The sequence below is a fragment of the Pezoporus flaviventris genome, unplaced genomic scaffold (assembly GCF_033815535.1).
Source record: "Pezoporus flaviventris isolate CSIRO_AGI_PZ_B2104156 unplaced genomic scaffold, CSIRO_AGI_Pfla_v1 ptg000002l, whole genome shotgun sequence".
NCBI lineage: Eukaryota > Metazoa > Chordata > Aves > Psittaciformes > Psittacidae > Pezoporus > Pezoporus flaviventris.
The window spans coordinates 39,915,520-39,940,667 of record NW_026892550.1 but is presented as its reverse complement, the minus strand read 5'-3'; the positions used below and the strand labels follow the sequence as shown (position 1 = coordinate 39,940,667).

The following is a 25,148-nucleotide window of genomic DNA, read 5'->3' as shown; positions in this document are numbered from 1 at the left end:
GTGAAAGGCAGGGAAATGGAGTTTTCAAAGTTGACATTTTGCAAAAATATCTTAGAAAGCAACAGAGATAAATCAATAATGGAAACTTACTTTAAGCATTATTTTTTCAAGAGTCATATATCTTAGGTTGTCATTCTTCATATATGTTAAGCTATAGCAATATTCTTGTAAGCTAACATATAAAATTATATCACTGTATTTTTAAAACATAGGAGAGGTGGGGCAGTGCTAGCGAAAAAAGACAGTTACAGCTGTGCAGTGCTTTGATCAACCTTTCTGTTTTCTTAATCCTAAATACCATAGGCTGATGTGTATAATGTAAAATTCTGCTACTTTAAATTAAGCACATTTTATAAAAAAAGTTGTTACACTGTGATTTATTTTAGGTTTCTGAAGAAGTTAAAGAATAGGCAGTAAAAGTTGGGCTATTTCAGTTCTCTCCCTATACACAAAAAAAAAAATCTTATTGCCCACTCCTTTGATGGCCCAAAACAGTCTGTAGGGGACTGTATGCAATCATAAAACTCTTTTGTATCTCAGAATACCAAACCAGGAAAATAGAAGGAGAAACACTGAAGCATATGAAATTTCTGGCGATGAAGTGGTTCCTTACTATGTCTTACAATCGGAAAGAAAACCCACAATATCACTCCAAATAAAAGTTTTTGAAAGTGAAAAGGTATTATATTGGGACTTTATATATCACTTTAGAATTTATTATTTAGGGAAGAGAAAGAGTTCTTATGCAACTGTTTCAGCTAATTTAATTCCATCAATAAATGTACAAGTTGAACCTTCTCATTCACCTACATAAGTTGTGTGCGTACATAGCCAGAAAAAACTCTTATGAGTCTAAACTAATGAACATTATGCAGACTGGTAATCACTATCTAAAATTAAGACCACATCAAGCCTGTATTTATTTTGTTTGCCTATTTCAAACCTAATTTAAAAGCAATCACCTTTTAAAGCAAAGCAAAGAAGCCTTTTGTCCATGGACAGAGTAAGCTCTGTACTTAATGGATAGCATTACTTGATGGCTTGAAATAGCTGAAATGCAGCCAGGTAACATACCTTTTCCTCTTCAGGCATTGGTCCATCAGTGTCATTTTGCTGTTCTTTAACAGCAATTTTAAAATCAATTCACACCACCATTAGCATGACTAATTTTGTCATTTTCTGCTATATCTTCTGCTTTGAACTTGTTGTAATCATGTTACTTGCATATTTAGTAGAACGTTTCAGTATGAGAAGTAACAGAACATGTTTCATGAGTGACTGTTCTTTAGGGTCTCATGCCAGCAGCTGTTCTCTAAGGTCTTACACCAGCAAAGCGGTCTTTCTGTTCTCATGATTCATTTAACAGCACACAGAAGAAAAAAAAAAGCTAATTTTTTTCACTGCTCCTTAAGGTTTTAGATGCAGATTTTGGATTAAAATTCAGAAGGTCTTATTTCCAGCCTCATGACCAGCACAGCAGAGCAGATTCTACTTTTATTTTATGGCAGCATGGCTGTTAATCAAAACCAAAAGCTCTTAATAGACTTACAATTATAATTAACATTTATTCTTCTTTAATCTTTGCTGACAAGAGACTTGAAAATCATTTTTTGTTGACAATTATAATACTGTAATAGCTCATGGTTTTTAGGAAGTCCTGTACAAAACAATCCCATAAAGAAAATTAACAGAAACCATAAAAGAAAACACAATCCTGCATTTATTTCCAGTGTTAGTCAATGAGATTTAATGGAGAGTGATTCGTAGGTCATGCTAGGAAACATTTATTTTATAGAAGAACTTAAAAGCTTCTCTGAAAAACAAACGTGAAGAAAAACCCTTACAGTTTCTACTTCCTCTTACAAATATTGAATGCAGTATTCTTTATTAAAACAGCTAGAAACATTAGGAATAGTTCAGGTTTTAAAAATTAGGATAAAGTAGAACATGTCAGTTGACCTCTTGCTTTGGTGAATTTAGCATCCAATTATTTTATTATTGAAGCAGCTTTCAATTTTTGATTTTGTAAGGACCTAAAATGACCACATTTCTTTTCAAATGTCTAAAAAAAGAAAAAAAAAATCAGCAGAATTTAAGGACTAAATAAAATAGAGACAATTATGTCTTACAAAAGCTTATAAATGTATGCACTTATAAAGTGTTTACCATTAAAGCAAAGCCTCTATTTTCTAATGGTTGTTTCAAGTACTAAGAATGAAAGTAGACAGTGAGAAGTATCCCAAGAACTTTGTGAGACTGAAAACCCAAACAATAAAATAGTAGGTAAATTCAGTGGGGGTAAAAGTATTATACTACAGCAAAAGCAATCCTTTGAATCTAGATCAATGGGCTGTAAGCTGACTTGGCAGGAGAGACAGTGAGTGATGATATGCAGTTATATCAACTCTGTCCTTTTAAGCAGAGAAAAATTTGTATCTTAAGGAAGGAACTAAAAGTGAACAAAACCCTCATGGTTTATCCACATGAAAACCATATGCAGCTGTGGGTCCTCTGCAAAGCAGATAAAAACACAAAACCAAAACAAGCATGATAAGGGTATGTAACAGTTAAAATATGAAAAATTATCAAATAGACTTGGATTTTTCTTTTACAAAACACAATGTAGAGAGCTTTGACAGCAGTCCACAAAATCATGGCTCTCATGGAAAGCTGGAATAGCTATTGATGGCTTATTGTATCTGCTAAGACTGGAAAAACATCAAAATAAGCAAGTGTGAGGACAGCTTCAAAATGAAGGACAGTAGTTTTCATGCTTACAGTGACAGATCTGAAAAAAGTCTTTGTTAAAGGATATTGTGGATCCCAGAAGCTTACATGTGCAGGACAAGATTGCGCAAACACATGTAAAAGTATAATGATATTATTCTTACACTTCTTTGAGAGAAAGTATTGGACTATCTGGACCTGGGACCAGTACAGCCCTTTTTGTAGTCTTAAGGCATTCTTCTTTACTTTACATGGAGTTTACCCAGAAAATGTGATTTCTAAGTTTTCTTTACAAAGTTTACATGCTCCAGCTTTAAGTGAAACACAGTTTAAGGTACTTTCACAGCTTTAATGAGAAAAAAAAACGCCAGCAAACCAAACCAAACCAAACCAAACCCAAACAATTTAAATTTAAAGCAGCTGAGCTAATAGACAGTATGTGCTATGTCCTGAAAATCATTTTACTCAGTAGGTGAATTGGCCCTTCTGATATTCATTGCTTTGAATAGGTTTAACTCTGAATGCAAAGAATATTTTCTACATTGCTTACATATTATACATGCTCATTTTGACTATTTTTTTTATTTTAATGTAATGATGGCAATCATGGAAATCAGTGATAAGCACTTTTTTGCTAATTTCTAATTCACAAGCTGATAAAACTAAAACAAAACTTCAAAGCTCATTACATGTGCATTAAATTTCATTCTTATTTTAATGAATGGTTTTCACTTGCTATGACCATTGAATCAAACTTCTCCTCAAGACCTTGTGCTTCTCACAAATCTGCAGATCCTAAAGCACTCAACAAGTTTTAAATGCGTGCAACATGGACTATAATGACTGACTTAAGCCTTTACAAAAATCAATAAAACATATAATTTCATTTGCTCTGCAGGGCACTAGGATCATTTAAAGAAAGTTCAGAAGCACTGTTTATGGAAATATGAGGAGTTATTGACTCTTTACAACTCCCCTTGTCATCATATAGCGAAACACAAAATGCTTCTATGCAGCTGTGGGCTGCACCTCATTTAATACACTGCACAAAATCAAGGATTGCCAGAAGTGCAGTATTAGCAGCATTCACTAAAACCCAAATACATTCATCAGGTTTATCAGGTGATCACCTGCCATGATTTAAGCCCAGCTGGTAATTCAGAACCATGATGCTGCTCACTCCCTCCCCCCCTTCCTCCCCCTGCTCCCACAGGGATGGAGAGAATTGAAAGAACGTAACTCCCACGGGCTGATGCAAGAACAGCCCAGTAACTAAGGTGTAACACAAACCACTACTGCTACCACCATTAATAATAATGATAAGGGAAATAACAAGGGAAGAGAATAGAACAGCTCACCACCTGCTGACCGATTTAACCCTTCCAGGTAACTGCCCCCAGTTTATATACTGGGCATGATGTGCTGTGGTATGGAATACCCCTTTGGTCAGTTTGGGTCAGGTGTCCTGTCTCTCCTTCTCCCAGCTTCCCCTCCTCCCTGGCAGAGCATGAGACTCAGAAAGTCCTTGGTCAGAGTAAACATTACTGAGCGACAACTAAAAACATCCGTGTTATCAGCGCTGTTCCCAGCGTGAAAGTCAAAACCACTGCACTGCACCAGCTACTAGGAAGGAGAAAAATGACTGCTACTGCTGAACCCAAGACATCAAGGTTACTTTGCATCAACATCTGAAACAGATCGGGGAATTGGAGAATTGCTTTCTGTACAGGAAATATATAAAATAATAAACTTGTAAAGATACATCATTCAAATCCAGCTAAAGCCACTTTGGAAAATGTGGAGAAAAATCTGTATGTATTTGGTTTTGCCTAATATTCTTGTATCAGCACTACAAGAATACTAGGTAAACCTAAGCATGTTTTGAAAAGTATCATTACTACTCACGGTAAGGATATTTACAACAGTGCACATAAAGGGTTTACCCTACAGACTAGCTTGTTATGAGAAACTTTTGAAATTGCAGAGGCCATTCAATTCTTATGAGAACTTCTCCACCCTAGAGGAAAACACAGGCCAGGAAAGTCAACTCACTACCTGTATTGGGCTTCAAAGTCTTCCATTGTAGGCGAAATCAGTAATTTACTCCCATAACACTGTGACACATAGCCTGTTTCTCATAGATTATTTATTAGGGATAAACAAACAATCAAAACTTTGCATATTCTGACTGGCAGATTAGTTCTTTCTCCTTATAAAGAAGGATGGCTGGTTTCATAAATTTACATCTCTTAAACAGACAGTGAAAAAAATGGTAAATAGTAAATCTCTCTCATTCCTCTTTCTACCATCACCCCACCAGACTGAAATTGCCTGCTCAACCTTAACCTAACCTCAGTATGCTCTGTAACTGATTTTATACATCATTCAATGAATCCTAATGGAAATTTCAAAGTTATTGTGATAGGTTTAAATTTGATTTGATGCATGTTACCGGAATTGCTGATCTGACAGTAGTCAGATATGGTAACTTAGGTTTATGTGTGTATAAATAAACTTGCAACTTTTATAGACTCAATATTCAAAGCTATACAACAATATATTTCTAGCCAATAAAGCTGCAGCAAAAGTCAATTTTAAAGTATGTTTAGAATCTCAGAGTAAATGAAACACTAATTTCCTAATAACCTATTGCCATTTTTAGATTTCAATCCCAGTCTAAAGGCTATACTTCAGATAGTTAAGGTATAATTAAAACAGTTGTACACTAAAACTATTTTGAAAACTTACAGATACCGCAGCAGTCCAGATTATACGATAAACCCTCTCACCTAGAATGCTACATCACTGTTTAAGAAAATATGCAAATGACCTACTCCAATAATATTTGTCTTCATATGTGATGATATGACACCCACAGCTAAGCCATCTTATCTGTTTGATCATTTGTATAGGCACACTTATTCACTGTGCATCCATAGCACCACAGCAGTTTCTGGAGACATTTTCTCAAACATAGTTGTTCTTGCAGTAGTAGTTACCTTTTAAAAATCCATTAAAAATATCATTTTATTATTATGATGATAGGAACAGAGCATAAGCTAAGAGTGGCCTGTATAAAGATGAAGCAATCTTAGCATATGTACCTTGAATGAGATACCATTAGAAATTAAAAAAAAAAACACCAAAAAACAAACCTCAGAGACTTGCAACTAATTTTCCCATTTAGTGTGAAACATTTAACACTTTACACTCTTATCCATTGTAAATTCAGCAGAGAATAAGTGGTTTTGTTCAGAATATGGAAAATAAGATGGCACTCCACAACAACACTGGAAGTATCAGTAAATAAATACTGCTGTACTTGACTTTTATATGGTTTCTTTTATAAAAGAAAAATACTTCTTGTTATGCTAGCATATTGTTAATAACAACTGTTGCGGAATTACACTGAAATGTCTAGGTTTTTAAAAACAATAATGTTACAAAACAATATTACAAAGTCTAATGAAACATTGACCGGATGTTAAATTTAGTCTCAAAACTTTTTGTGGAATCTCAGTGTTTAATTTTCTAAAGTTAGTACCTCTAGATGCACATGACTGAACTTCAAATCTTCCAAAATTGCAGTGGTGAGAAAAATGGAAGAGAAGAAGAAATAAAGACAAAAAAAAAGGCATACAAGAAAATACAGTAACAGAAAATTTTAGGAGGTTACCTAGGTCCAATGAGATTTTCTGTGTCTCTATTATTTACATTGATTTTTAGCTGTGCTTACATATTCAAGAAGGGAGAAAAATAAATAAATACAACATGACATATCTTATTTCTTCTGGGGAGGAGCATTGCTCATCTTTGCCAAATGTAATGTAACATCCCCCAAAACATCTCTCTAGTTTTCCTTATAACATCACATTAACATCAGCTTTGTTATGCACATTGCCAAATCTCAAATCAACCAGCTTCAGTTTGATGCCTCTGTGCATGCTGTCAACTTCTGTACATTTCACCAACTCTTTAATGACATGTTTCTGTGCACTGGATATTATCTACACCAGGAATATATATTTTAGAATATATTTTAAATGGATCTTGCACAGATATCAGTGTATTCAAATTATAGATATATTTCATTACCCTGGCATAATATGTTCAAGTGAAAATCTTTATTTTGTTTGTTTTTATACTTACTCATAAATTTAGTAGCTTACTTTTAAATTTTGGAATTACATAGGCAGAAACATGCAGTATGAAGTGATTATTCTGCTGAAGAGAACGCTGAATGTTCCTCTGTTTCACCAGAAGCTGCAATGGGCAGCAGCAACAACTTCAGAGAAGAGCCAGATCACGCTACAAAACTCCCACAAGAGGTCTTTTACTTGCAGCTGCGAGCAGCTTAAGCTATGCTTCTGAATAGCACAACTAAGGCAAAATTTATCAAAGCAGATTAAACTCTTAAAACCAGTATAGCTCCCCCTGGGGAAGTACACTGAAAAATACCTAAAATTTGATTCAGCCTGTTCTACTCAGAAGACAAAAGGATTAGTTTTCAATAATGCCTTTGAAAAACATTGCTGGTCAGGAAAAATAAAAAAGACTATATGAAAATGATACTTCATAGAAAGCAAACAAGGAGGTTGACATCCAACAACCTCAGTGTTTATCTGAAAATCAATAACCACTCCAAAAAATATCCATTCTAATTGTACATATACACAACCTGACACAAGAATGTTATGTTTAAAAGCAGTATTTTGGCAACTTTTCTGGTATAATTCAATTTAAAAACTGTCATTAAATCTTTTTCTTGTTTTCTTTTTCTTTAAAGCTTTTTCTTCATTCCCAGCTACAGAAGCTCAGATGCATTTAGAATAGGCTCCATTCTTATCTTTCCCTCTTCTCACTGTCTTTCTTTTCCTCTCTTCTTAATTATCATTTTGTTTTATTTCTCCCCAGCCCTTCCTCCCTTTATATTTCTCTACCTCACTACCTGCCCCCATAGATCCCATTAGTTCTACTTGTCCTTTCTTAAATACATGCACATATGCTATTTATGCAATAGCTCAAGATATTGAAGTGATCATCATTGATTTATTTTAGATCTAGAGTTCACTTATTTGGATTTATCACTGGGTGGGGCAGGGGAGGGGAGCTGATGGCTACATCTTCCTTGTGGCTTAGATACAAGGTGCTCACAAGCAGAGATACTGCTTAGAGATACTTGTGTGCTCACAAGAGTTTGTAGGAATGTACCCATGCCACTTCCTGCCTAAATTCTGGGCAAGATGCACCCATTCCAACATGCACATCTTCTCATGTATAGGAAGAAAGGAGCTGCAATATTTCAGTATGTATGCAAGTCTGCACAACAGGGAGGTCATGACAGTACACACTTTATGTCCAGTATCTTATCTCATATGTTTCAGTCAGATTTAGATCTTATTCTGAACAATAGTAGAAGACACTACTGAAATATAATTGGCTGTCAGAATAGCAAGAGTATACACAATTAAATATAGAAACTGGATTATCTTTATTGCTACTAACCTTTTAACTTGTTTCAAGACGAGAAAAAGGTTGTTTTCAAAACACTGATCACTGATAAATTCGCAGTCAGTACTAATAACTACTTTTTTCATTTGTGTATCAAATACATTTTAAAAAAGCATGATTATGTCTATCCATGTACATCCTGTAGCGTTCACCCACCAGAATTCTGCTAGGAACCCTGACACTGGGTCCTCATGGCTTTTAGACTTCTAGAAACTGAAGAATCTAGAAACTGAAGAATCTAGAAGTCTCTCTTTAAATCACTCTTCTCTGATCTTTCTGTATAGTTTGTTTTTGCCAAGACCTGGAACAGCATTCAGACGTATTCAATGTCAAGTCCTGACATCTCTGGAACACTTCCATAGCTTAAATACAAGCTTTTCCAACATCCCATCCAAGACTGTGCAGTTTTACACTTCTCAGTCTTCTTAGTCATGCATAGAACAAGCCAATGCATATTGCAGATATAGATTTGAAATTTAAAACCAAGTATTCAAAAGTTTTTAGAAAAGTAAACTTAGTCTCACTTCCCCCTATTCCAGATTACACTTTTCTTGAGAATCCAAAACACAGCACTGTACCAGCTACTAAAAAAAAAAATTATCCCAGCTGAAACCAGATCATCACCCTAAACACATAAAAAAAATACACATGGTCAGAAATATCCTGTAACTGGTAACAGCCAATGGCAAATGCTCAGGGAAGAAAATACTGGGCAAGCATATATAGGTAATTCAGGTAATTCCCCTGAATTCTATCTTATCACTCATCAATACAGTACTGCCTAAACCAAAGACAGTTTATGGTAGTGACACTAAAATAATGATTCAAAAGGGTAAATTAACTGACAAGCACAGGAGAATTAGCTGGCCTGTTAGCTGAGCAACTCAACAATTCTGCTGACTTAATCTGAGGAATTCCTTAACTTGGAATGGAAGAGGTAGTTTCCCACGTGGAAGAAAGAAAATAAAGATCTATCATTACGATTGTACAATAATATGATGTTAAAGGAGAGGGAAAAAAGTAAACCACAACAAAACCCACAAAAAAAACCCAAACAACAACAACAAAAAAAAAAAACCAAAAAGCCAAGAACCCCCCAAAACAACACCTGAACAAAAAAAATATCCCACAAACTGCCCCCACCATGAAACCCACACAATTACTTTTTTCTTAAAGAAGAAGAAGAAGAAAAAGCTTGATGTCTCAAATGTCTAGGATTTTATAACAATTATGAGCCTTAAATTAAAATCAAGCACTTCTCCTCTAAGTTATTCATATCTAAGGAACTTATTTTGAATACTATGGTTGAAATCCACAAAATTGAGACCTTCAAAGATTAAAGAGATCAAACAAGTGCCGTCAGAAGCAAATAACTGTAGTTACTATGATAACCACTAATTTATTCCAATGACATAAGCACAAAGTCAGAAGATGAAGTTTTGAGACATGTCTGTCTACAAACACATATACAAACAGAAAATCCATTCATGAGCAACTTCACTATAAAAAAATAAATGAAATAAAGAGAAAGGATTGTCTAGGCTGAAACAGGACCAGGCTGATTTATAAACCTCTCTTGACCAACACAAATACAGAAAGCCTTTCATGAGATTTTCCATATAAACCATGTTATTTTGCCCACTCCACAATATATTACATATTACAGATTGCAAGGTCGATGCAGAATCAGTCCAAGTATCAATTTCTTTTCTTTCCTAAAGCCAAGCACACTCACTTTCCTGGGCTGCCTACATCAAAATACAGATTTTGTTTCACTTACTACCCAACTCCCATCATAAATTAGCGTTTGCTGTCTGCTAAGAAATTCACCCTAGCTTGTATATGCCCTTGAAGTTCTCTTTCTTCCAACTTCACAGCAGGTCACCATTTGCATCAGTTTTCTCAGCCCTTATCTTTCTGGGAGGGAGACCTTTCCCTAGTTTCCCTGTCACTCATCTGGCAGACAAGAGACCATACGTTCTCCAGAAACTATATCAGCAGTGAAATTTTGATTAAAATTGTTCCCCAAATTGAGGCACTTTAAAATCAATTTGTCTCTCTCTAATATGTGTCACTTTTGATCTAATTCCAGGATGGATGAGGAAAACAAGAAAAGAGAAGGAGCGAAGACCTGACATTAAAGACAACTTTGCCTAACAGACAATATTCAATTTCTACCTTGGATACTTTCAACAGCATTTGGTTCGCAGAACTCTGCAGATTTCCAGGTTTTGTGAAAGCTGCTGATTAGTGAGTGTAAACTACTGATAAATTTTATTTTCTTAATTTTTCACAAACCTCTCAGTCATAACTTTGTCCTTATATTCTTTATGAATAGGACATAACTGAAATTCATGTGGTAAATACAGTTCTAGCTAAATGATAATAGGGTTAAAAGCTGAACTCCTTTTAATGAAAAAACACTGCTGGGCCCCAGACAGGGAGGTATACTCAGAATTAAGTGGCCTGTAACTTACCGCACCTTCAGGTTCAAAAAGCAGTGGTCAGCATTTGAGAGACTAAGGGTCAGCTTGCCGCAAGTGGTTTCAATACTGGGCTGACATGGTCTAGCATCTTCACGGTGACTTGGACAAAACGCACCAGCAGAAGTTCTGCAGTTGGCACCGCATTCACAGGATCAGGAAGTATATTTCTGGAATACTGCACTTCAGAGAGAACTTTATAAGCAGGCTGACAAACTGTGAAATTCTACGAAGACAAAAGTCTTGCAGTTGGGACAGCATAAGCCCATGTAACAATACAGGGATGCAGCTGACTAGAAATCAGCTTTGCAGACAAGGATCCAGGTAGACCATGTGTTGAAAATGATTAACAGAGTTTGGTCAAATGCCTACCAAAATTCCCCTCTGACATGTTCTACAACTCAGTGATCCCAGCTGTGAAGGAGTCTGTGACAATTCTAATTACCAGTGGAAGTGTGGGGGGGGGGTGTGCAAAGGGCAAAAGGTGATCCAGTTCATGCAATCTAGCTGGATTTCTGGAAAGTTCTTAACAGTATCGCTCAAGATTTCACTAAGACTTCTGAAGGGGCAGCAAAATAAACTGTCCAAAGTGTTTAAGAGGCCTAGGTTTGCAACCTGATACTGTTCTTTATCTGGATACCATTTTATTTGTTCAAAGTACAGCTTCAGTTAACTTTAGCTCCATCTAAGAGTACTCAGATCCTCTGCAAATATATCTTTGTCTCACAATTCATATCCTGAATGTGAGGAATATGCAATCATGTACAGTTAAACAATTCAGCTAAATTGAACGAACTATTTATTAGTCTGATTCAGTAGGGTAGTTAGAAGCTTTGATTCAAAAGCAAAGGCCATTTCGCCACTTAAAATCACATTTGTTTACCATTAGTTTCCTCTTTGTACTTATTGTAATTATTGCCTTGTTCACCAAACACCTTTCAGCTTCAATAATAAAAGAGGGAGATCTTAACAAACAAAAGCTAGTTTTACACTATACCTCTGATTTATTCTCCATTCTTTTTATCATAAGACAGGAATACCAAGGCATATGTGCAAACATATAATTAAAATTTGCTTCATAGGGCAGTAACAAAAAGTCAAGTAAAGTTGATACAATCTTCTTTTATTATCTTAAAAGACTAATTATAAATTATATTAAAAGGCTGATGGTAATAAAAATCTTACCATCTAGAACTTCTGAAAGCCCAGCTTACATGGATTTAGATCTTTAGAGAGTACAAAAGTCTAAATTGATCTAAGAAATGGTATACCCGAGAGCTGTCATAGTGTCTCATCTTTCTACAGACATCATTCACTATTCCTTCAGTGCACCGCACAATTATTTGGTGGCAACCAACAGAAAAGACCAAGGATTATGGCTTGCAGTTTTAGTTTCTGAGGGAGTGTTTCCTAATTATAGGCTCTTTGGCATCTTTTTGCTTAGCAAATTTCTTCCTCCCTCACTGTACTAAACTGCATTCCTGTGTGCTTTGTCTCATCAGAAACTATTGCCACCCATGCTATTGTTCATCTAACTTCTAGCTACTATAGATGAAATCAACTGAAATTAATGGCAATCTCACCTGAGTAACACAAGATCTCCAAAAAACTAGTAGTCAGACTATCATAATGGGTTCACTGTAAAGTATAAAGCCACCCAAAATATCTTGTTTAGTTGGAAGGAGATGCATTCCTGCTGCAGATTGCTGCCTTAGAGCATGCAAACTACATGTTGTACTGTACAAAACTATACTTTCATCTAAAATAGTTAGTTTAAAGCTAACTCAGTTTATTTTAATCAGCCTTGCAGCCTATATCATAAATAGTCAGTGTTTCAACTGATATATTGTTCAAGATGCAATGAATTTTTGCAGCTCCTTATTTCTACAGGATCTATTAAATCATTGGAAAATAGAGGACATAGTGCCTCAACTGTTACCAAATAACTTACTTCCAGTAGCCTTCAAAAACTTTGTTCAAAGACACAAATTGTATCATTGTACGAGTCTGGTATTTTCCAAAGTATCTTAAGGTAATTTTCATCAAAGAATGCTTCCTTATTCATTTTTTTAGCTTAACAACTGAACAGTTAAAACTCACACCAAACATCTACAAACCTAGACCACCTGTTTGTAATTCAGTCATGATGAAGAACAAATTTAAATCGTAACACTATATTATTCAAAAATAGGCACAGAACCAAATTTTGCAATGAGCTATGCTTGTAGTACATATTGAAAATTACATACCGAAAAATAAATTAATAAAAACAGCATTTGGGTAAGTGTAAGCAGTAATGTGCATAAGCAGTAATACATAATTAAAAAGGCATACTAGTCCATTACTTCTTAAAATGTTTTCTGTTTTCCTCCTGAAAACAAATTTCACAGCGAATGAAGTTAGGTGTTAAATATAGCTTTCCTATCCTGATAACATGGAAGTGCTAATTCACTAAAGTAATAGTGATAATTGATTTTGACCTTATTTATTGTAGAACACGCTGTTGAATTTGTCTAAACAAAGAAAGGAATTAATGCAAAAATCAATTCCTATATGTTTATTGTGTTTGCACATTACTAGTTCAAGAAAAAAATTTTACTTAAATGGTAAGAGTTAGCATAAATATTTTTAGTAATTTCACTAGTATAGATCCAAATTTAATGCTTCTTCAGTTTATTGCAAAAACAGATGCTGAACATCAATACTGCATACTTGCAGTTACTTCAAATGAAACATTTAAAATGCAGCAGTTCAATCTATGAAGTATTTCTGGAACTAATCAATAATGAAATGGGAATTTTAAAAGGAGAGTTGACAGCCCTGGTAACTCACAGTTTTATGCATGAAGATTTCAGTCTATAAATATAATAATTTACCAATTATATTTACTGCACAGTTTCATTTCACTTTCAAATTTCAAAGCTTCTTTCCCAGGATGGTAACAGAATTTCTAAACATTTAAGATCTCTGGACTTATCCTGAGTTTTATAATAACCCAACTTTGTAAAAACTATCTCTTTGTCCAGTTCTGTCAGGAAAATGACCAGGACAATATTCTAAAATAGTAATTCAGGATTAAATTACCTGAACTGCAAATGTAGCTAGCAAGCCTGAAGCATAGCAGACCTACTATATTTCCACACAAAAAGAAGGGCCACATGACTGTTATTCAACAATTCACTGCAATCTGAAGACTAGTTATGAAGCAGCTCCTCACAGAAATCTTTAACGCAGAAATAAGCACAGACATGAGCAGTTTTAGGATGAAGGGGATTTTGAAAAATCAATCAACTGGCTTATGTGACTATTTATATTTAGAGGGGAAAAGAAAGAAACTAGAATTCAAGATAGGCTCTGATACCTGACTGTACAAAAGCTTCTAACTTTTGATGTTTACTGAATAGAGTTTTACTCCTCTTAAAAGTAGATGTCTGTGCACAGGACAGCGATTTTGTGTTGAGCATCGTGGCACATTCTGAAAACAAGGACTCCTCTGTGTATGCCTTTCTTGGGTTTGCATACCTGGTATACTTCCCCAAGATCAAAGCAGACCATGGGCTATGAATCTAAGAAAATCATCATAAAGGTTAAAGAACAAACTAAGAACAGACTGGATTAAGCTATTGTTCTTAGCACTTTGGTCCTGCATACTACAGTCCTACTCGCAGTATCTTCTGATCTATCCTTTCACAAACAACGTGCATCAGATCTTGTCATGGGCTGGGAAGCTATCTTCGTTCACTTCTTCATTGAAGGAGTCTGTTTGCAGGTCTCTTACAAACAAAACCATCAGTGCAGTTCCACGTGAATCGCCACTGGAACACACATTGTCTAGCACTACCCAGGAGAAAGGGTAAGAAAAAGAAGTGATAACATTTTTTGAGACAGAATTTTTAGATAACTAATTAGGTGGTTTAGGTAGCAAATGTAAAAGCTGATTTGCTTAAAGACCTTCCTTACAATACTGGCATGTGAAATTCAATATATTTAATTCAGTATTGAAAGTACTGCATGAAGGTAAAAAAAAAGTGCCCAACCTTTTTTATACAGTGATGGGCTCTGAATAACTTATTATTGCTTTGGTATGAGACCTCGAAAGTATAATTTGCTGTTTTACCAAAACATCTACTCAGTCCTGAGAATATGACAACAAAATTATTATGCAAAGACCAGTACCCAAACAGAAAAGTATTACTATGATACTATAAATCTATGTTGCATGAGCAACATGACTGCTTTTTGCCCCTCCCTCTGTAAAAAAACTTGCAGTGAAACTTGAAAAATAACAGAGAAATGCCACAAGAATGATCAAAGATGTGGGGGGGTTTCTATACAAGCCGCTACTAAATGAATGAAATACAAGCAGCTATTTTTCAGAATGGAAAAAAGATGACTATAAAGATAAGTCAGGAGCTTAGAAAAAAACAAAAAGTGTCTTGGAGACTAAGAATATGGAGCAAATGTTCATGGCTTCTTATTATACAAGAATAAACTAAACAGAAGGTATGTGCAATGAAGAAAAACAAAAAATACTTTTTTTTTTTATTCGTAAGTCATTAAATGAAACAGAATGTTGTAGATGCCAATTGCACATGGGTCCAAAAAGCTATCAAATTTATGAGTGAAGCATCCATCAAGACCTGTTAAAGACAAGCAGTCTCTGAGACAAAATTCACTAGAGAAGAGAAAATATATTGGAAGGATCTTGCATGCTTTTTCTTCTTTTACAATCTTCCCTAAGCAATCTCAGAGCAAAGATACTGAACTAAATGTATCTTTGTTCTACCCTAGAGAAGTTGTTAGTATGTATGTGTTGTTACTCAAAGTAGACATTAACTCAGCACTTCATAAGCACAAACAAAACATTAATCTTTGTTTAGCGTCAACTATTTCCTAAATAGAATGTTCTACTTCTTAAGTAGAGTGTTCAGCAAGTTTTAAACCACTATAACTATTCCCTCAAACAAATACATCTCTCCCATATGTCTAGGGTGGGAAGAATTATAATCATAATCTAAAGCAAGTTTTTTAAAGAATGACATATTCTCTAATTTTTTATTCATGGCAAAGTGGCAACCAGATGAATTGTTTGGATCCCTACTACCTCAGGCAATCAAGTTTCCCAGTTCCTATGCTAAATAATTACATTGAGAAAGCTTATGCGGTTTTCCTCTCCTCTAGGTTTTCACTGTTTTGCATCTTTTTTTAAACATGTTTTGACACAATACTGCACTACATATAGCTCAGCCTTTCTATGGCACCTTCTCTTTACTATGGCCAAAATTGCATTTCCATATAAATCACTTGCTAACCTACTTAACATAAGATTTGATTCTCTGAGAGCATGATCTGTTTAGAAAACTGGCATAAGAATCTAATGACAATTTAATTCTGTAAATACCACAATCACAGGGATATTTTTTTAGTCTGTTTCCTTATTTCTTTTAGTAGGAAATGTTAAGTCTGTTTGAGTCAGCTAGGGTGGGGGGAAGAACGGAGTTTTGTGTGAGTGTTTCTTTAAAATCCAGCATATAAAAGCATATAAAATACATCTGGATAACTGTTCACATGGTTTTAGGTTGTATATAAAACAGTCATCCTACTAAATAAGGGCTCCAGTGATCAGTGGAAGTGGAGTTAGCATGATATACAATTTCACCAAACAGATGCAACTCTCACATACATCAATGTTCCTACTGAAGTCAGTTTGCATGTATCTCCCTAATGAATATATAAGTAATTATTTTATGAAGTTATGAGATGTTTGGTTTTGAGCAGTTAGAAAGCCAGGAGCGATGAGGATGTATCAGAATTTAGAATACCGTTATCTGAGACCATGAAAACAGCTTTGACAGACTGGAATATTTCATGTATTTTCCTCCCTAACCATACAGTTGTCAATATTTGTATAGAGTTGTAGCAGCTTAAATTCTGGGGTTCAACACTCTCAACTGTATACATATCCAAATATTTTTAGCAGTGACAGCATATGGGAAACTACTTATAAACACTTGAGAGATCAGTGGTATATTCACCAGGCAAATGCTTGATGACAAGAGATCAAGACTTACTGAAATAAGATTTATTAAAAAAAAGACCTTTTCATGCATATCTTCAAACATAAAACTTCTATAACTACAGGATTAAATTGATCCTACTTGCCAAAACTTAAAATAACAACATGTAAATTACATTTTCTTTCATTCAATATATGACTTCAGAAAATGATGTTATCAGCTAGTCAGGAGTAACAACTTGTCACGATGGAATCCTTTTATCAAAGCATATTGTTCATGCACTAAAAAGATTGGTCTTATCTGTACTAGTAACCGTTGCAAACAAGACTAATAATATCATTAGATGTGCTTGAGAACAATATTCTGCCTCTTAAAAACACCTTCATATATTTTATGGAATATTGCAATTGTCCTGCCCTTTCCAAAATTTGTAGCTTTAGATATTTAGATTGAGATGAGTTCTGAAAACTTACTAAAGAGATGATTTTGATTTAGAAGCAGGCCTCTCCTCCATGTAGCTCAAATTAGTTCAGGAAACACAAGTCAGTAGGATAGATACACATTTCTCCTTTCCAAAAGGACACATCACCAAGCCCCTTACAAATCACTGCCTTTTTAATTTTTCTCCCTTACTATATTTTATGAGCAAACTACAAAAAAGATGTCAAATATAGGGTAAAAAAAGATTAAAAAAATCCCATGGCTGCTCAGAATTTCTCCTTTTTATTCCAAGGCATAATTTAGAATATGGGTCAGGAGCATATGAGCAAAACTTTTGTATTTAATCCTTGTTGACTTGGGAATAAGGAAGGAAAGACAAAACCAAGGCCTGAAAGCATTAACTAAGAGGAAACTAAACAGGAAATAATTTCAGTTAAAAAACTAACTAAATAAAACTAAGGAAGAATATACAATAAATAGATGACAGACAGGAAAATGATCCAACTATCTGAACACAGTGAAAGCAACTTACTACCTATGAAGATCACGGCAATTACTACAGACTTATTGTAAAATGGCATGTATGGATGTGCTAGGACAGATGTAAACTTAAAACACATACAAGACAACAGAACACGTTCTGGAAGCAAAATATTGAACTGATAAAAAAAAACCCAAACTCAAAGGAATTTGATTAATGAGTATTCCTCATTATGGAGGAATACTACAGTAATGCTAGAAATTGTGCTATTATGTTTTGGAAATGAAGTTAGTAATGAAATTTCCTGAAATACTTTGCCAGACTGCGTTCATCACTAAGAACAATGGAGTGAATGAAAAGGGTTTCTTCTCCAATATATTTCTTTGAATGCACACTTTTTTGAGCCAATTTTTCTTTATTGTATGTAATGGATATGTGAGGACATTCAATCCAAAAACTTTCCCAATATCCCGTAATACAGTTTTCTGTAACACTAAGGCCTACAGAAAAGCTCACAAGCTCTGCAAAATTAGAATTATTATTTTTTTATCCCCTTGACCCCATTTACAGCATTTTCAAAGTATCTTCATATAATCTAGGTGCAAAACTATGGCTCCAGATTCTCTTTTTATAGTGTAAATGTCAAATATGCTTAGGAAATCCAGGTGTCTTGGTAATTACTAACCACCTTTACAAACTTCTTCCGACTGTAATAATTTTTCTGTTTTTATTTAACCAGATGCAAGAACAAAACCAAAGAAGCAAACAAGAGTAGATGAGTTACCAAAAAGTCCAAATAAAATATCTGACAGACTTTTGCGAAAGCTTGTTCCTTTTGACTTCACAGCAGCCTGAGGTATAAAGATGAAACAGCATGTTCTAAATTTTTAATAAAAAATTACTAGTAATTTAAAAAAACAACTAAGCAATTTTTAATATAGAATTACTTAGTAACATTAGTGCTTGATATTCAAGAACACATCAGTAAGCTCAATCTTGTATGAAGCATAAAGTAACAGGTCAAAACACCCTTCAGAGAAATAAATTGATTCTTGGATAGAAAAGGCATCTTATTCAGTCTTCATGTGAAGTACTTAAATTATCTCAGTGACCAAACGCTCCCCTTTTGATGACAGGGCAATGAATTAGAACCACCTTTTCTTTCCTTTTTTTTTTAATTGTTGCTAAGTAGCACGTACCCTGATCAGGGACTTCTCAGCCTCTCATGCTCTGCCAGTGAGGAGGGGCACAAGAAGCCAGGAGGAAGCAGAGACAGGACACATGACCCAAACTAGCCAAACAGGTGTTCCATACCACAGCACTTCATCCCCGATATAGAAACTGGGGGGAATTACCTGGAAGGGACCGATTGCTGCTCAGGTCAGGCTGGGTATTAGTCAGCAGGTGGTGAGAAATTATATTGTGCATTTTTGCATTGTGCATTTTTTGTGTCTGCATTTTTTGTATTTGCAGTTTGTATTGTATGCACAATTGTGTATTGTATTTTTTTCTTTTTTTTCTTTTTTTCCCCTATTTGTTCAAGGTTTAGCTTGTTTTGTTCCTATTTCCTATTTTTTTTTATTCTTAATATATTTTACTTTATTAAACTGTTTGTATCTCAACCCATGGGTTTTATCTTTTGTTTTTTGCCAATTCTCCTCCCCTTACCACTGGGGAGCAGGAGAAGTGAGCATGTAGCTGCGTGGTTCTTAGTTGCCAGTTGGAATTTAAGCACCATACTAATACACTCTGGATTTTTTAATAGAAAAAGGATTTCTCTATGCTGTTTCCTGAGGAAGTCAAATACTAAATATGATTTCAGTTCTTGTTAAGGGAAAGGAAACTTGCATTGAAATTTAATATAATGATTATATTGAAAATGACTTTAGAAATTATGCTTAAATGAATACTTATTGCTGGTTAACAGCATTTGTAGCCTGTTACTCTGGAAGTTGAAATTGGTAACCAATTTTAAGAATGAAATCCGGATAAAGAGATAATTCTATGGCTGCAAAGGAAACAAGTAATGCAGTGGTTACTGAGGCTTTCATACTAAATAATATTTTATGAGCCTATTAATATTCATTATAGTTCCAGAAGAGTAATTCTACCTTGAAGTAGAGATACTTAATGTTCTTGCTTGTGGATTAGCTAGTGATTGTCTCCTTTAATGAACAGTCATTACTTCTTATGTTCTGATAGTATTTTCTCCCTCCTCCCCCACCTTTATGGAGAAATTGTGCTTTCTTTAAAATTGTTAATAAACAAAACTGTGATTATGAATTATTATTTTAAATTTGTCTTAAAGTGTTCTTTAAGCTATCTAGAGAAAGGTGTTTGTGGATGTTGGAACATCAGTCATAGCTTAATCTTACAGGTGCACTGCTTTGCAAAGGCAAAAAATATTCTCAGAATCAGCAACATAACAAAATAGTTGCAACAAAACTGTAACTCATGCCACATAACCGATTCCTGAGAAATAGCTAACAGATCAATTACTGAGGGACTTTGCTAACCATAACTACATATGAAAATTTGCTTGGTATCTATTTTTTCCCCTCAGCATTCTGTGCCATTCTCCATAGCATTGAAATAAGCCCATTGAAATGCATGTAAGACTTCATTCTCAGACAATTTGAGCCAGCAACAAATATTACACAAGTCAATCTCTACCAATCCTCTTGTCTGAAACAATGATACTGTAACTAAGGTGCTTGGATCTCATCTTCATCCTCTGCAATCCCGTATTTCAGTGTCCTCTAGCAACCTACAGTACTCCCAGGTGAATGCACTGATGGGATTAGAGGTCAGCAGAACTCAAGTTTCATAAACAAAACCTAACTTCCTCATTAGTTCCTGATAGCCAAAGACCTTTTGAAATATCTGTTTCACCTTCTAATGTAAATCTAATGCAGCCTCAAATTTGCTACTTGATTCCCCGCAAGACATGAAAAAAAACAACCCTTTGGCATCTGGCATTAGCAGAAGTTCAAATTCTAAGTCAACAGAGGTGCAACTCATTTATTTCACATCACAATGTAATCATGTTTTATTAGTACTTCATTTCTAGATATCTGGCCTTAGAAAAGAACAGCTTATTCAAACTTAAATGTGATTGGTTCATTTTGACACTTCTTACTCAGCTCTTAAATTACCAAGTCAGTGCAACCATTCTATGGCCTAGAAGAGACAGCAGCAGGGCTATGATCTTCATGACAAGCATATACAGTATCTGATCTCCCAGTACCTTGATAAAATCTTTCATTTTGTGTTTATCCAACAAGAAAGCAAAAATCAGGCAAAACTTTAAAAGAATAACAAACTTCAACTACACAATGCTGTTTAAGTTTCATCAAATGTTTTGAAAGTAAGCTCCGAGGAAAAGAATGGTAAAATCAGTTATCACCAACATTGATCCAGGCAAAATCATAGAATCAGAATGGTTTGGGTCAGAAAGGACCTTAAGATCACTGAATTCCAAGCCCCCTGCCATTGACAGGGATGCCTCACCCTAGACTATGTCACCCAAGGCTCTGTCCAGCCTGGCCTTGAACACTTTCAGGGCTGGAGCATTTACCACTGCTTTCAGCAACCTGTTCCAGTGCCTTTTACATTGTCAAACAACAACACTTAAGACTTCTTTTTTTTTTTAAAGAGCCCATTTTACTCAATGACTTTTTCTTTTTTAATTAAAAAATTAAAATGTTTCTAACAAAACCCCCCAAAAAAAATCAACAAAAAGACTCAAACCCCACTAAACCCCCCCACAGCATTATTGGTGAAGCACCTAATAAACACACTTATCATAATTTGGAAATCACTTGGCATCAAAACTAATTACTTAGTGGCATGTGAGAAGTTTCAGGCACACTACTTCAATACATGAAATGGTATTTAATACCATAAATATTTACTTGATTGAAATGATCAGTTTAAAACTCTATCCTCAACAGAAGAGACCGCATTCCTTTCCAGCTTAGAATCTCTAGATTGAAAATACACGTAGCACAGGTAGGAATTTGAAAGATAGATTAGGTTGAGCAGAAAAATATTTCCACTATCTCAAATAACTCCCACTCAGTATGATGCTAACTGGTATTTTCAGAGGTTACTGCTGAAATATAATACCCTCTAGAAGAAGTTATTACACACAAGATGTTGCTGAAAATGAATTAATAGTAGCAGGAGACAGAATAATACCTCTTCCTCCCTCAGAAAAGCTTTCCTCTACTATTTGTTCACCTGTGTTACTATTGAAGACTCATCATAGTTCTAAAGCTCTGACTCAGATTGTACATTAAATACAATACTTGAGACCTCATACTGAAGTCTCTGTAAGCATGAAATCAATAAGTATTTTTTGAGTTAGGTTTTGTGGACTTGAGGGTAACTTACAGAAGCCAATGGCAAGTCTCATTTATTTCAATGACTTGTATAGATTGTATATTTAGATTTTTTTTGTTGTTGTTTTTGTTAAATTCTGGTTTATTTTGCTTTGGAAATAAAGACAGACATTAAAAAAAAAGGATTTTTGAACATGTAATAACTGCATTTGACAAATTAAAATAGAAGTAAAGGTACCATAATGAAAGAAGTGATGTTTTGGAATAATTTTTGAGCACTGAGAAAATCTAGTAACTAAATATATGCAATCATAAAGAGCCCTGTGTTTATGAGGACTTCTTGCTGTTTCCCTGTCTACATGACAATCATATTAAGCACTGGCCTCACATTTCCTCCTAAAAGCTGAGCCCAAAGACAATCTCTGTAATTTCAGCCCAGACAAACTTCTGTAATAGCTGCTGTTACTGTAGGTTTATATATTACTTCACGCAAATACCTCAGCAATAAGGAGTGCTTGAAATTTGAGTCTGATATCTGGACAGGAACAGCATTTCAAGACTGAAGATACTTCTAAGTACATAAAGCAATAGTGCATACAGTAATAATATACATGATCCTGAATAAAAGCTGCGTAACAGCTTAGATCCTTTTAACAGTGTTATGTGGTACCTGAAAGCACGAGCAGTTCTTGAAACTAATGGAAATAGGGGCTATAAAATTAGGTCATATTTTATTTTGGCTAGCTAACTCTTTCTGACAATTTCTTGTAAATCTAGTATTAACTTTTATACTCAAGTCCTGAGTGTGAGGGTCTTCCATGACCCCTTTTTTTAGCATAAAATAACATCAAATATAGTTCTATACTAACAATAAGGTATTATTCTGAAAGGGTGGTTTCTTAATTTTACATAGTATATCAATTATTGCATAGAGCATTTAGTTATATTATTTACAATAAACTTCATATTTGTACTCATTGTATTCCATCAATTCTACTCATGAACATTTAAATCAACATCATTCTTTCTACTGCAATGACAAAGTGCCTACATATACATCTGCATCTGCTGAGTGATAAAACTATTAACTTGCTTTCGGTATACCTTGAGGTTTTGCAACCCACCTGAAATAGCTTCTTTGAAATTTCATTTCAGATGGCATTTTAAAGAAGGAAAACGAATAAGATTTTTTTATTTTGGAAAAGAACACTAGAGGACTAAAAATTTGAGACAGCGTCCACAGCAAACATGGAATTATCTTGATAGCATAGGAGACATTACACAAAGAAGAAAAACCTTGAAAAATAAAGGAAGTACATTGGCTGAATTTTAGTTTACAGAAGATAAAGCTGTCATGAATCCGTACTGCCCCTTTCTAGCTTTTGTTTGGCTCCATCATCTTACGCTTTCAGCCAGCCTTTCAAAAAAAGTTAAATATATTTTTCCCTGTCCAAGGATAACATCTGCTGATGGAAAACCCTTTAGCTTGGGGCTGACTGAGGAAGAGAAACTAAGAAGGAAAATAGAACACTAAGATGAAGCTGGGTCACTTTTCAGATAGAATTTTACATGCTATGGCCAAAGCAGTAGAGGGCCGAACCAGATGATTCCTTTAATGCCAGGCTCCCAAAGCCTAGCTAACTCTAAACTTTCTGGGTTTTGTACTTATATTAACAGTAATTATTTTTCAGTCCCCTCTGCATACACTATTGAACTTGTTAAACTGTTACGGCATCTAGTAGACAGATATCTAGTACTGGATGCTATAGCCCTCATGGTACGACTGAAAACAGCCAACACCCAGAAAAACTCATCAGTCTTTCTGGTATGTGAAACACTACAGAAGACAGTAAGCTTGAAACATTTTGTGAACCGGAACTTGGCACAAACCTCCAGGGCAGAGAGCACCCTCTCAAGCACCTTTCTTTGTTACTGCCTCAGTATCTGACCTTCTGAAGTAAGAAAGGGATTTTTCATCTGCTGCATAGAGTTATCACATTTGGTTGTCCTGTTTATTTTGAATGTTGCCATATAAAATGAAACTGTCAAAAATAATTCACAGAATTCAAGCAAGCATGTACACTTATATATGTATAGATATATATTTATGTGCATGTGAATATCTTTAAGACAGGTAATGATTAAACTTTGCCCTTAAGGTGGGTTTTCTTTCCTACCCCTAGAGGAAAAGACAGAATTGTTGTAATTTGTGGGGAAGCCTTCATAAGGAGGCACAATGTAGTCATGTTTGATTCTGAATTTACAATCTTCAGATGACAAATTTCTGATTAAGTATGCCAATGAAAAGATTCCTACCTGCAAATACTAGTGAAACAGAACTGAAAAAATAATCCCACTGATAAGCATTCATATTTAAATAAAATTTAATTGCCTAAAAAAACACTTTAAGCGAATGGGTTTTTCAACAGCATAGTAAAGATAGCTTTTAATCGCATCCAACTGTGTTCAAAACCTTATCCAAGTGTTTTTAAATACCATTTGAAGTCACTGCTAGAAATGTGTATGCCAGCTGTATGCCTGACTATTGCTACCCCCTTTTTATGCTCAGGCTGATGAAACAAATATCCCTAATGCCTTCTCTCATTCATTTTCCAGCTTTTTTATTTTTTCTAAAGAGTCTTCTGTGCAACATGATTCCGTGCTGAGTAGGGGATGGTGATGAACAATTCAATTTAGAAAATGAGAGCTGTTTAACCTTCACTAAATTCTAATATGTCTTAAAAGTATATTTTGTACAAACTGGCTTCAAAAAGTACCCTTGGGGAACATACAAAAAGTGTGGTGCTGTGACTTGTATTTGCCTCTCCTCTACCTCTACCAGCAAGTCCTAACATTTCTATGCTCATGTGACTGTCTTAACAAACAAGGCATTAGAAGTGCTTCTACATCCTTTCTTCTACTTTAAAATACTCTTCATAGCTACAGAAATAACGAGAAAAAAGAAAACAACAAATAAACACCTCTACCCTTTGAATTCTGTGCAGTGCATTTGATTAGGATCAATTTCTCCAGCATTGCAAGCCCAAATTTTCTCCACTGTCATTCAGAGTGAGTGAATGTCAGTAACTCTTGCTCCAGCAGTCAGGCAGAAAAAGTTTAATGAGGAGAGTTCAACAGTTCTCAA

General features: G+C 34.9%; 1 protein-coding gene across 3 annotated transcripts in view; it reads right to left on the bottom strand.

Annotated features, from left to right (window-relative positions):
• FSTL5 (follistatin like 5) overlaps positions 1-25,148 on the bottom strand; it is a 317,762-nt gene that overhangs the window by 97,838 nt on the left and 194,776 nt on the right. The window lies entirely within an intron of this gene.